This window comes from Cebus imitator, unplaced genomic scaffold (genome assembly GCF_001604975.1).
Source record: "Cebus imitator isolate Cc_AM_T3 unplaced genomic scaffold, Cebus_imitator-1.0 Scaffold157, whole genome shotgun sequence".
Classification (NCBI taxonomy): domain Eukaryota; kingdom Metazoa; phylum Chordata; class Mammalia; order Primates; family Cebidae; genus Cebus; species Cebus imitator.
In genome coordinates, this window is record NW_016107472.1 from 1,434,187 (window position 1) to 1,446,617 (window position 12,431).

Genomic DNA, 12,431 nt, shown 5'->3' on the forward strand with positions numbered 1-12,431 from the left:
TTGTAGAAGAAATTGCCAACTTCAATTCCCTACCTGTTTTTTAAACAATGAGGTTTTGCTGTGTTGCCCAGGCTGGTCTCAAGCTCCTGGGGCTCAAGCAATTCTCCTGCCTTGGCCTTCCAAAGTGCTGGGATTACAGGTGAGTGCTAACACACCTGGCCCTGAAATGCCTTTTCCTCCATTCTATCAAACCACATTCTACCTTCAAAAATTCTGTTGAAAAATCACCCTCTTCATAAAATCATTTTAAACATTTCCTCATTCCCTGTCTGGTTCCATATGGCATTCACTATAGTAACCTCCTTAGCAATTCCCCTTTTCTCACATAGTGTATGTGTGTGCATGTGTGTATGTGTATGTGTGTACATACACATAGAAGTATGTGTGTGTATGTGTATACATATATATATATTACACACATACACACACACATACACACATTTATATATAGAGTGCATTTATATGCTTTATGCATATATTATACATATATATATATATATATATGCACACACACACACACACATATACACATAGTGCTTTCCTGTTTCCCTAGAGACTGCCAAAAGGCTGATTCCTGAGGTTTCCTCTGTTCTCGATTTCACAAGGCAGTAGGTAATGTTTGCATATACTGAGTCTACAGTAAAAGCTACTAAATTTTTAACCTCGGAAAAGTTGTCACCTTCTTTGTCTTTAAACCTGATGGTGATAATTATCATTGACTAGTAGAGCTAAATAGAGGTAGGAATTACCTAGTGTTTTTTTTTTTTCTTCTCTGAGATGGAGTCTTGCTCTGTGTCCAGGCTGGATTGCAGTGGTACAACCTCAGCTCACTGCAACCTCCGCCTCCCGGCTTCAAGCGATTCTCCTGCCTCAGCCTCCCAAGTAGCTGGGATTACAGGTGTGCGCCACCATGCCCAGTTAATTTTTGTATTTTTAGTAGAGATGGAGTTTCACCATCTTGACCAAGCTGGTCTCAAACTCCTGACCTTGTGATCCACCCACCTCGGCCTCCCAAAGTTCTTGAATTACAGGCATGAGCCACTGCGCCTGACCTGTTTTTCTTTTATCTTGTATTTATTTAACCACAGAATCTTTTTGACCCAGATTGAAATATTTCTCAGAATCCAAGAATGTAAAACAGATAAAAAGGTGTTGTGGCCAAAGCAGAGTTTGGTGGCCCAGAGATCTGTCTGGTCAGCTCTGTCCTCTCTCCTCTGAAACCCCGATGAAGCCTGGGGAGCAGTTTTTGAAACACTGATCTACAGCCAATCCTTCCTGCTGCAGATGTTAGGAGGTTCTGTGCTTAGGCCATTTAACTCGAAAAGGCTAAGATGGAGTTTCTTCCCATGTCAGTGCAACTCTTTTCAGAGGGGTAAAAGAAGTCCATACTCCCAGTTTCTAGATGTACATATGCCTGATCTTTCTAAAGTTAACTCAGCATTTATGTGATTCAGCAATAAACCAGGTTCTTTTACAAATAAAGACTTAGAAGTTATTTTTCTGTTTTCCACCTTTTGGATCTAATTTATCTTATTTTTCAATTAGGCTTTATCATTAAGATCAATTTTAGAGACAATATTTCCTCTAATATTATATGAAAATTCTTTATTCATTCAACAAACAATTATTAATAATCTACCATGAGCCAATAACTATGCTGGGTACTGAAAATATAGAATTTTATTTTTTAAAGAAACACTCTTTACCCTAAATTAGCTCATAGTAGAGTGTAGTAGAAATATATGTGTCAGTTTAAAAGTCTGTATTCTAGAATGTGCTCTTAAATAATTTTACTTAATCTTGGGTAGTATTTTCCTAGTTATTCAAGAGTGTTTCACAGTATAGGCTTACACTAATGTTTATTCTTGTGTAGATACGACTATCAACAAGCCTTGGAGGCTTGGGGGATACATTTCGTAAATAATAGAATATCCATAGATCTAAAGACTTAAGTACCACAACTCGAAAAGATTTTTAAGAATTGAATGTGTTAATACACCTACAATACTTATAACTATGTCTGCCACATAGTAAGCACTTAACATTAGTTATTACTCATTGTTTTTGATGCTATTGTTGATGATGATATTTTATCTGTATTAATCTAATCAAATATCTAAATAACTTTTTATAGTGATTCTTAAAGGACTAGTTTCTGGATTGGGGGTATATGTGTGTGTTTGTGTGAATGTATGCATACAAACCTGAAGTTAAATAAGCATACAATTGGTTAACTGAGAAATGAGTTATTAATGCCACTGACTTAAACTTTGCATGTCGTGTGCTCTCAACACTCTTTAATGCTAATATAAGTTGTTCCTTGCAATCTTAGAACTCAGAGACATAATTAGCCTTATCTTACAGTTATGGCTAATTAAGGATGAATAAAAATTTCAGACTACCTCTACTTAAAAAGCTGAGAGGCTTACCATTTGCAAGGATCTGAAATGTAGACATCTCAATACTTAGACTCAGCCACTTTGAATCTTCAGGGAATGACATAAAGATGCAATGACAATTACAAATTATCCTCAGTCATGGTGGTATCCAGGGTCTGTGGCTATGATATCTATGGACCCATGTTCTAAGCAGTTGGTGATTTTGCCTTGGTTGTGTTTCCTGGATCCACCTTCACTTGTTTCCTGCCTAATTTTTGAGCCTGGTTCTCTAGCCGTGCCATTAACACTGTGAGCTCTGATATTATCCTAATCCATTTTAGGTTCTATGGCTTGCACTGAAAAATCTTACTGATGGAACCCTGTACTCAGAAATCAAGCCCAAGCTGCTAATATTTTTCGCCTGGATTATTGCAGTAGCCTGGGAGCTTTGCACTCACCATTCTGTCTACCTGAAATACTTTGTTGCAACATATTCTCATGGGTAGTTCCCTTACTCATGGGTTCTACTCAAACTCACCTGTTTGAATGTTATCAAGGAGAAGATCTCTCATTAACCCTATGCAAAACAGCACCCCACCTAACACTCTTTATCTGTCCCCTTTTGTTCTCTTTCATTTTATTTTCTCTAGCCCTTATATCTACTTGAGATACATTGAGATTTATTATAATCTGCTGGCACCAGTGGTATGTAAACTCCATGAGGGCTTCATTACACTTTTAGTGACTTATATTTCCTGGAACCTAGTACAGTGCCTGGTACATATCAGGTACTCAGTAAATATTTAGTGAATGGATAAAGGAATGCACTTAAATTCTGCTCAGATGTAATTATAAGAATAAGCTAAACACATGCTACAGTTAAGGCATCCATTTCCACCTGGATCCACATCCTTCCTAATTTATGTTCCTTAATCTGAACCAGCGGCAACCCATATATTTCTTTCAGTCTAGCTGTCAGTCTAAGGTATGTGATGCAGTGGATTTCCAAGAGTGATGAAAGAAGAATTTGATCTTGTTCACCACTACAAAATGCGTATTTATTTCTCCTTTTATATTTTAATTGTTTAAATATTTGGAGAGGATTGTCCTGCTGTGGTAAACTTATACTCATTAAATTGTCAAGTGTAGCTGTATTATTTACTTATTTTTTGCAAGTACTGTGGGGGAAATGCTTGCTTCGCCACTGGCACCATCTGGCTTTGACTGATTATTGTATTTACCTGATAGTCTTTGGACAAGACTATCAGGGTGATGAATGGGTGAGAGTAGGAAGAGCTCAAACACTGGTTGAAAAAAGGATAACAAACCTGTAGCAATAAGTCAGTCACCATGAAGCATTCTAAGCACTGAATAAGATAGAACATCCATTCCACGCCCTATTTGCATTCGTGGTTAATCTTCAAAGAGTCAACATGGCAAAAACATTCTAAGATAAAAATAGCAAGATCTTCTAGAAAAGATTTAAGTTTCAAGGCCAAAAGAAAAATCCTTATGGTTACTGAGTATGCTGTGAATCCACACAGCATACAGTTGTGGTTGTAGTTAAAATGCTGCATATTTCTTTTCTCAGCATCAGTGACTTATAAATAGACAATTTTTTTTAAAAATGAATCTCTGAAAACATTCCAGAAGAAAATTTGATTTGTGGGAATTGAAGGATAAAATGTGTAATGGCAAGTGGCACAATGTCCGACACTGGGCTTTGTGGTTATAACCTGATCTCAAATCAAAGCCCAATGTCCCTGGCATTCTCAAAGCTGGATCATCAGAGGTTTTATGCCAGATAGAAGTGAGCTCATAGCTCTGCTAATGTAAGGTAACTTCAGCAGGTCTGAATGCATCTAACAGTCTCGTTGAGAGAGGGAGCCTAAAGAAGCTATTCAATCTTTTATCTTTCTCCAGGGAGAAACAACTTTAAAGTGTATCTGTTGTTGGCTCCTATATTATTTTGGTTTATAGATGGATCATCTATTGCTTTCATGGTATCACAAGAGTTAGAAGAAATTTTAGAAGTCATCTTATCTATGAGTTATTCATTTATTCATTAGGAAATCTTTATTTATTGCCTACTATAAATTAAAGGATACAGGCTAAATATATGAATCAGATATGTATATTCCCTTTACAGGATTAATTATTTTCCATGACATCCTTGCTAGGTTGGAGTTCAGGCTTTGGTATGGTATCTCCAATATTTTTGTATTAATGCTAGTCATTTAATAGAACACTCCTCAAATGAATGAAAGCAGATTAGCTTTCACTTAAAGTAGTGAGGCCCAGCTAACTCTACCCCTCATTATTCAAAAAGTCAGATGCAGAGACCAAAGAAGAATCAATGTAGAGGTGCTGAGTAGTTAACTTAGTGAACTCTTTTACCTTATTTTCTTGTTTTGGGTTCTGTCAAACTTCACCCGGCCATTTTCTATGCTTATCTAGATAGTATTTTTACTAAATTTTCATACTAAAAACCCAGTTGAACAATGAGAACACATGGACACAGGGAGGGGAGCACTACACACTGGGGTCAGTTGGGGGGAGATAGGGGAGGGACGGTGCGGGGTGGGGAGTTGGGGAGAGATAGCAAGGGGAGAGATGCCTGATGTAGGTGATGGGGAGGAAGGCAGCAAATCACACTGCCACGTGTGTACCTATGCAACAATCTTGCATGTTCTTCACATGTACCCCAAAACCTAATATGCAATAAAATAAATAAATGGGAAAAAAAATCAAAAGTATTCCAAAAGATTTAAAAAAAAAAAAAAGAACCCCGTAAATACTAGTATCTTGGTAACAAAAAGTAAGTGATCTAAAAATCTCCAAACCTCTTAGTTTATTTTAGAAGACTCTTTCTTTTTATTGAATGAAAACTTAACTCAGTTTTGTTTTGTTTGCATAGACTAATCAAGCATTGCAATAAATCTTAAGAATTAAAATGAAATTCCTACATTTGTAAAATGCCTAGAAATATCCCCAGAAAAATTTTCCTTGAGGCTTTTCAGCATTGGCTATGGCAAGACGTAAGGCATTTCTAGGTCTTACAAAATAAAAAGTAGTGTAGCATGCAAACATATGCAGACACAAAACTCTTAACTCTGGAATTTGAGGGATTTTTGAGATTTCTAGTTTGGGTTTAAGGTAGTGGTCAACTGCCAGTTATCCGAACTTTAGTTTAATAATAATTTTAAGAAATTAAGTGTTGGACTAACTTTAAAATTTGAAATATACTCCTATAACCAAACCATATTGGATTATGCCTCTGCCAAGATTATTCTTAAACCATGATCTAAGAGTCTCCTATTATTCTTTCACTGTCAGGATCCAGAAACTCAGTGCCAAGGGTAAGTCAGCCTTAGATAAACAGATTGTCTGGCCTAGGCCACCAATCTGTCCAACATTTGTGACCTATAAAGATTTTTTTTTTTTTCCTGCAAGCAACTCTGCTTATGCCAACTGTTTATATGCTAGTGGAAACTTCCAAAGCTGTCATCTCCTAGGTTTGCTTTGCTTATACAACTAATTATTAGTGTGCTAGAGATTTTTTTCTATTTATTGGATCCAAGAAAGGCTCAATTAACCAGTGCCTTTTGGTCAAGGATAGAAGCTGAAGGAGAAGACCTCAAGATTATAGCATTTAAACTTTGCACAGTGCGTCTTGGTGATATGGCAAGGACTCAGGGATAATTGCCTGATAGGCAATTGGCAATATTGCCTAATAGGATAGGTGGGGGTTTAGAAGGATTCTAACGAGAGAGAGAGAGAGAGAGAAAGAGAGAGAGGACTTCAAATCATACTGAAGAAATAGAGGAAAGCAGAAGTAATCTGAGACAAAAGAGGGAAAGTCCTTCAGATATCTTGAATTACACATAAATCCTCAGAAATATTTGCAGTGCTCTAAGTTTGTAGATTGTCATTTCTTATGGAGAAGACATAATTAGAATGGGCCCCAACCACAAGAGAACTCCCCATTAAGACTCATTTGCAATTTGGTACCATATTGCAAATGAGTCTTAATATAAAGGGCATGTCAGAAACCCTCCTCTCACTGTACTTCATATATTAAGTATCTCTTTTCAGGAAACTAAACAACAAAAATGTATTTCCTGAACCCCTACAATGAACTGAAGTCCATTAGAGGTGGTATGGGGCATTGTGATGGAGGCAGAGGGATACAAACCCCACCAACAAGGAAGGCACTATGATTGTTCCCCTCACATTTCCTCTGTTGAAATCCTCATTCTCAGTATTAGGAGGTGGGGCATTTGAAAGGTGATTAGGTCATCAGAGTGAAGCCCTCAAGAATGGGATTAGTGCCCTTTTAAAGAGACTTCATAGACTCCTTGACCCTTCTGCCATGTGAGAACATGAGAAGTCTTGCTCTGTAATACAGAATGCAGGCCCTCACCAGGCACCAAATCTGAAGGCACTTTGATCTTAGACTTCTCATCCTCTGGAATGGTGAGAAATAAATTTCTGTCATTAACTGCTGTTGCCCAGTTTATGTTTGTTTTGTTTTGTTTTTTTAAAAAAGCAGTGGGAACTAAAACAGAGGAGAAAGAAGGCTGATATTTAAGAATTGTATACAAATTAAGGAATAACAGTCATAAAAATAACAAAACAAAGTAGTCTGTAATTAAAATATACAAGTATTATAAGAGCTCAGTAAGTATTCATAGGAGGAGGCAGAGGAAACGGAAAGCTTTAAAGAGGGGGGAAAATACTAGGAGAGTGCTTAGTATGAAGGGAGAGTAGAAGGCATTCCAGCAAAGTGAAATGACATGGGGTATGGTCATGGAGCCTTGAGAGGACCATCTTAAAAAACAGTGAAGAGTGTTTTATGATAAGAATTGGTTTGCAGGGGGGAATGAGCATGTAAGATGAACAATAGACAAAAGAAAAAAAAAAGTCCTCATAGGGCAAGAGCTTTGTGCCATTAGCAGCTTTTGGCTAGGGGAGAAATGTGACGTAAAAAGCATTTATGGCACCTGTGCATACAGGATTGCGTGGGAGACTGGAGGCAGAAGGCAAGTTAAGAGGTTATCATTTAAAACACGTATATAGATGAGAAAATGAAACCATGGACTAGCGTGTTCATAACTGAAATTTAAATACAAAATGGATTGCAGATCTTTTGAAGAAAAATGGGTCATTTTCAGTGTCTATGACACATGAAGAAAAGTCTCTGCCCATACATGTGGTCCATGGTCCTTTCAATTTGGCTAAGCAGTTGTGTTGCAGTCTAGGCTGTATGACGGCATGACAAGGCTCATCATGGAAGTAGTCTTTCTTTTATGCAGTTACTCTAGGCCCCTCAGCAGATCAACTTGGATTCTATTTTTATTTCCCTAAGTCTTGGAATGCTGGCTCTATATCTCTTCTTTTCTGCCTCTGAGTACTTCAGGTAGATCCTATCAGATATGCTTTCTTAGCCTCTGAGATTGGGAATCCTCTGTCCACTGGGGTCTTTCTCATTCTCTATTCTCTAGCTTTGGACACCATCTTCAGCACTGAACTCCATTTTCCCATTTCAAACCCATTGCACCCTTTAAGCCAGGTGAATCCCCTTATCTTACCCTATCATGGGTGAGAAATAAATATGATTATAAGATTTCTAGTTTAGATTTACTGGAATGGTTGGGCTATTGGCAGAATTCATAAACTTAAAATTAAGAGCTGATTTGGTGAGGAAGACAATCATTTTTATTTTCAGCATGGCCAGCATGAGGAAAACATCCAGAAAGAAATGACTAATTGGAGGTCCAGAAGTGGACGCAGAGGCACAGGGGGCAAATGACTCAAAGGTTGATTGAGAGCTTATTCATCTTCATGGCGTTAGTTGAGGAAGGGTAAGAAAAAAAAAGAGCTGAGAGAAGGGCTTATTCACCCATCAATGGCGGAAGATACTTCATTAAGAGAAACAGAAAGAGTGGTTAGTAAAAGCATATGGAATCAGGGAAGCCAACAAAAAGACAGCTTTAAAATAAATGGTCAGTACTATTAAATTAGAGTGGTTAAAAAGGATGAGAATGGAGAGTAGAGCATTGAATACAGGAATAAAGAAACCGTTGATAACCTCTGAGTGGGTAGTTTAGTAGAGTCATGAGGATGAAAGCCAAAGGTTAAAGGCTTAGAAAAGGATTGAAGTGGAAGAAATACAGATAACTGGCACAGATCACAAATCTAGAGATTCAGTATTTCTCTCACACAATTTCTGCTGTTACAAAAAAAAATCATAGATTGGTTATTAGTAAGAGAAATTTATTTCTCACAGTTCTGTACACTGGGAAGTCCAAGATCCAGGCACCAGCAGGTTTGGTGTCTAGGGAGAGCCTGGTCTCTGTCTCCAAGATGGTGCTTTGCCACTGCCTCCTTACATGCCAGAGGGGCAACAAGAAACAAATTCACTTTCTCAAGCCTTTTTATGAGGACACTTGCTGAGACTCTTGACCTAATCACCGCCTAAAGGCCCCATCTCTTAATACAATTGCATTAGGGATTAAGTTTCAACTTGAATTTTGAAAAGACACATTCAAACCATAACAGTGTCGAATGGAGAAAGAGAAATGAGATTGTAATAAAAGGGTGCTATTTCTCAAGGTAGGGAGACACCTGTGTTAAAGCAGAGGTAATAATAGAGAAGGAAAGACTGAAAGGCTAACAGAAGAAATCAATGTGACATTAAAGAAGGGGTAAGTTCAAACGTTTAGGTCTCAGCAGAGTTCCTTGTGGAGAAATGATATAGCTTTGAAACAGATAGGAAAAAGAAGACAAGAAATATATTGAAATGGGATTGTTTATATTCAAGGGATCCTGTTAAAATCCTGAATTTGGATGCTGCATGTGACGACTCCCACCTTTAATCCCAGCGACTTGGTAGGGTGAAGCAGAATTGCTTGAGGCCAAGAATTCAAGACCAGTCTGAGCAACATAGTGAGACCCTGTCTCTAAAATATAAATTAAAAAAAATCCTGAAACCCTCCCCTCCTTTTCCTTCAGTTAAGAGCTTTAGTTGGCTGTTCAGAGTAAAAACAGGAAAGCAAAAACTTTCCGCTTAGTAAACTTCAGGGCAGTTTACTAAGTGACAAGAATGAATTAGGCAGCATTTTCCCAAGTGTTCTGTGGATCACCTGACTTAGTGTCGCCTGGAGAAGGCTCTTAAAATAATCTCTGGAGGAGACACTTCATTCACAAGGTCCGCAGATGCTTCTGATGCTTGCAAATGTCCAGGCAAGAGTGCCTTGTTGGAGGCGGAGCCATCCTGAAAACTCCGACTAACTTAGGAACCTAGCAGGAAGCTGCGTTGTCTCTCATCCTGTGGCTGTCTTCAAATTCCTCACTGGGCTTCCTTCAGTGAGTGCATTTCTAATGCAAAGAGTGCAAGTCATCCCAGCATACACCAGAGTGACCCTCTTGGTTAGGTCCAAAATAAATATCAGGGAAAGCATTATAGTATATCTACAACCCCAAAGAAAACCTTGTGTGCACACATGAAGTTTCAGAAGAATGTAAACCATGTATTTTTTTTTCTACTGAATTACTTTTCAGTCCATTAAGAGTTTACTTTGCGTAGGTATCTGTGATCCCCTTTTCTTTGTGAGCCCACTTTCTTTTCTCTTTCCCTCCCATACCATTTCCTATTCCTCTGTTCCTCCTTCTCCCCAATCCCAGTTCCATCCTCTACTGGAGTTGGGACATTAGATCTTTATGGTTCTGTGCATTGCCCTGAGCTCTACCCTAAAGAGTCAGCACTAGAACCTGCAGACACTAGTCAGCACTAGAATCTGCACATGTGGAAGATCTACAGGCCCTTTCTTGCTAACCTAACCATCTCTCATAGCATAACTTTGATATATAACTATGATTTTTAAAAGTCACCATTTCTTCTAAAAAATTAGCTGGGTATGGTGGCGCATGTCTATAGTCCTAGCTACTCAGGGTGCTGAGGCAAGAGAATTGCTTGAACCTGGGAGGCAGAGATTGCAGTGAGCTGAGATCCTGCCCCACTGCACTCTAGCCTGGCAACAGAGTGAGACTCTGTTAAAAATAATAACAATAATAAATAAATAAATAAATAAATAAATAAATAAATAACGTCTCTAAAAAGTAAAGGAGAAAGAACAAGCGTGTGGAAGAAAGTAAAATCTGGCCAGGCATGGTGGCTCACCTCTGTCATCGCAGCACTTCGGGAGGCCAAAGTGGGAGGATTTTTTTGAGCCCACAAGTTCCACACTAGCCTTGATAGTGAGACCTTGTCTTTACAAAAAACAAAAACAAAACCAAAATCAAATAATTAACTGGGTATTATGGCACACCTCTGTAGTCCCAGCTACTTAGGAGGCTGAGGTGGGAGGATTATTTAAACCCAGGAGATGGAGGTCACAGTGAGCTGTGATCGTACCACTGCACTCCACTCCATCTTTTGAGAGACTCTGTCTGAAATAAACAAAATAAAAAAAAAAAAGAAAAAAAGAAAGGAAAATCCAGTTCTGTCACACCGAGAAGCCTTTTATTATTTGGAACCCATATGCAAGGAGGCCCTCAGTAAATGAAGCATGCTCATTAGAGGTGGGGTTCTGTGAATAAATGAGGGGTTCTGCAACATTATGAGTTTCTTGCTAAGCGAAGTCAAGTCTCCCACTCTCGCTCTCACACACGCTCATGCATGCACACTCATGCACATACGAAAGATCTGTTGTTTGAAAAGTTAAGTTAGCATTTCAAAAGTAAATCATTTGTTTTTAATTTGTTGCTTGGGTTTGTTTGGCAAGATAAATTTTACTACCAATTATCTAGAGTGAGAGGGAGTCAAGGTTGAACCCTCTCTTGATGCTTAGCCTTGGCATCAAGAGAAAGTATATCCTAAACTCAGTTCGTGTGTACATTTATATATTTTTCTTTTCTCTTGCTGCATTCCATTTTATTTACCAACATAGAAACAGAAGGTTTTAGTTTCTCTATTTCCTTTTTCTGATAAACACCTCAAAATAATATAGTAATTTTCTCCATTTTTATTTGGCCCATGCTTTTCTTAAACACATGTAACCTGTTTTTCCTTCCCTCCCCCACTGTTCTTAAAGTGCTTTCCCTGAAGTCCCTGGAGGCCTTGTAATTTGCATTTGCAAAGACCTTTCTCAGCCTCTGCTGAACACGCCTTCTTAGGATACTCTCTACTCTTGGCTCCAGTTCTGGCCCTCTTCAGTTGTTACTCTCCTTCTTTAAGCTGGCTTAATTTCTCCTCTGTCTTCTAAATAGAGGTGATACATAAAACAGAGAAAAAAGATACATAAATACATAAAAAAGATCTTAGTTTTTCTGATCTTTTATTTTTAATTCTCTTCATTAGAATTCTCTTCCACTTTCATAGCTTCAACTATCACCTTCTCATAAAAAACACTCAAGTTTATATTTCCTGCACTGAGATGCTTCTAATTGCTTACTGGGTGTCTTGTCCCTTCCAAACCTTTATCACTGAAACTGGGTCCATCACTTTTCTCCAAAATCCATCTTTCCCTTTGAATTCCTCCACAAATAAACTGTACCACCCATTTAATTCTGAAGATATGATCTTTTGTTTTATTTATTTAATTATTTCATTTGTTGTTACCATATTTAAACTAATTATTTTGAGGAAAATAATTTTCTACGTCTCTGTATTCCCGATGATTCTTCTCCAGCTTTCTTCTTCTTTTTTCTGACAAAGTCTTGCTCTGTTGTCCAGGCTGAAGTGCAGCGGTAGCACCATCATAACTCACTGCAGTCTCAACTTCTGGGATCAAGCAATTCTCCCACTTCAGCCTCCTGAGTGGCTGAGACTACAGTTATGTGCCAATATGCCCAGCTAATTTTTAAAAGCTTTTTTGTAGAGACAGGGTCTCACTCTTGCCCAGGCTGGTCTCAAATTCCTAAGCTCAAGTGATCCTCTCACCTCAGCCTCACAAAGCACTAGGATTACAGGCATGAGCCTCTGCACCCAGCCTCCTATGCAGTGTTCAATAAATGATTTTTGTTAAGATGTTTCAGCTAAATTCTTAATAT

General features: G+C 38.2%; 1 protein-coding gene and 1 long non-coding RNA gene across 2 annotated transcripts in view; both read left to right on the forward strand.

The window, feature by feature from the left end:
- Window positions 1–3,514, forward strand: part of LOC119473413 — a 14,226-nt gene extending 10,712 nt beyond the window's left edge. The window contains exon 2 of the long non-coding RNA XR_005202626.1: window positions 2,720–3,514. This is a non-coding gene — a long non-coding RNA (uncharacterized LOC119473413). The remainder of the gene's footprint in view (window positions 1–2,719) is intronic.
- GAP43 (growth associated protein 43) overlaps window positions 1–12,431 on the forward strand; it is a 99,689-nt gene that overhangs the window by 17,714 nt on the left and 69,544 nt on the right. The gene's annotated exons all lie outside the window — the stretch shown is intronic.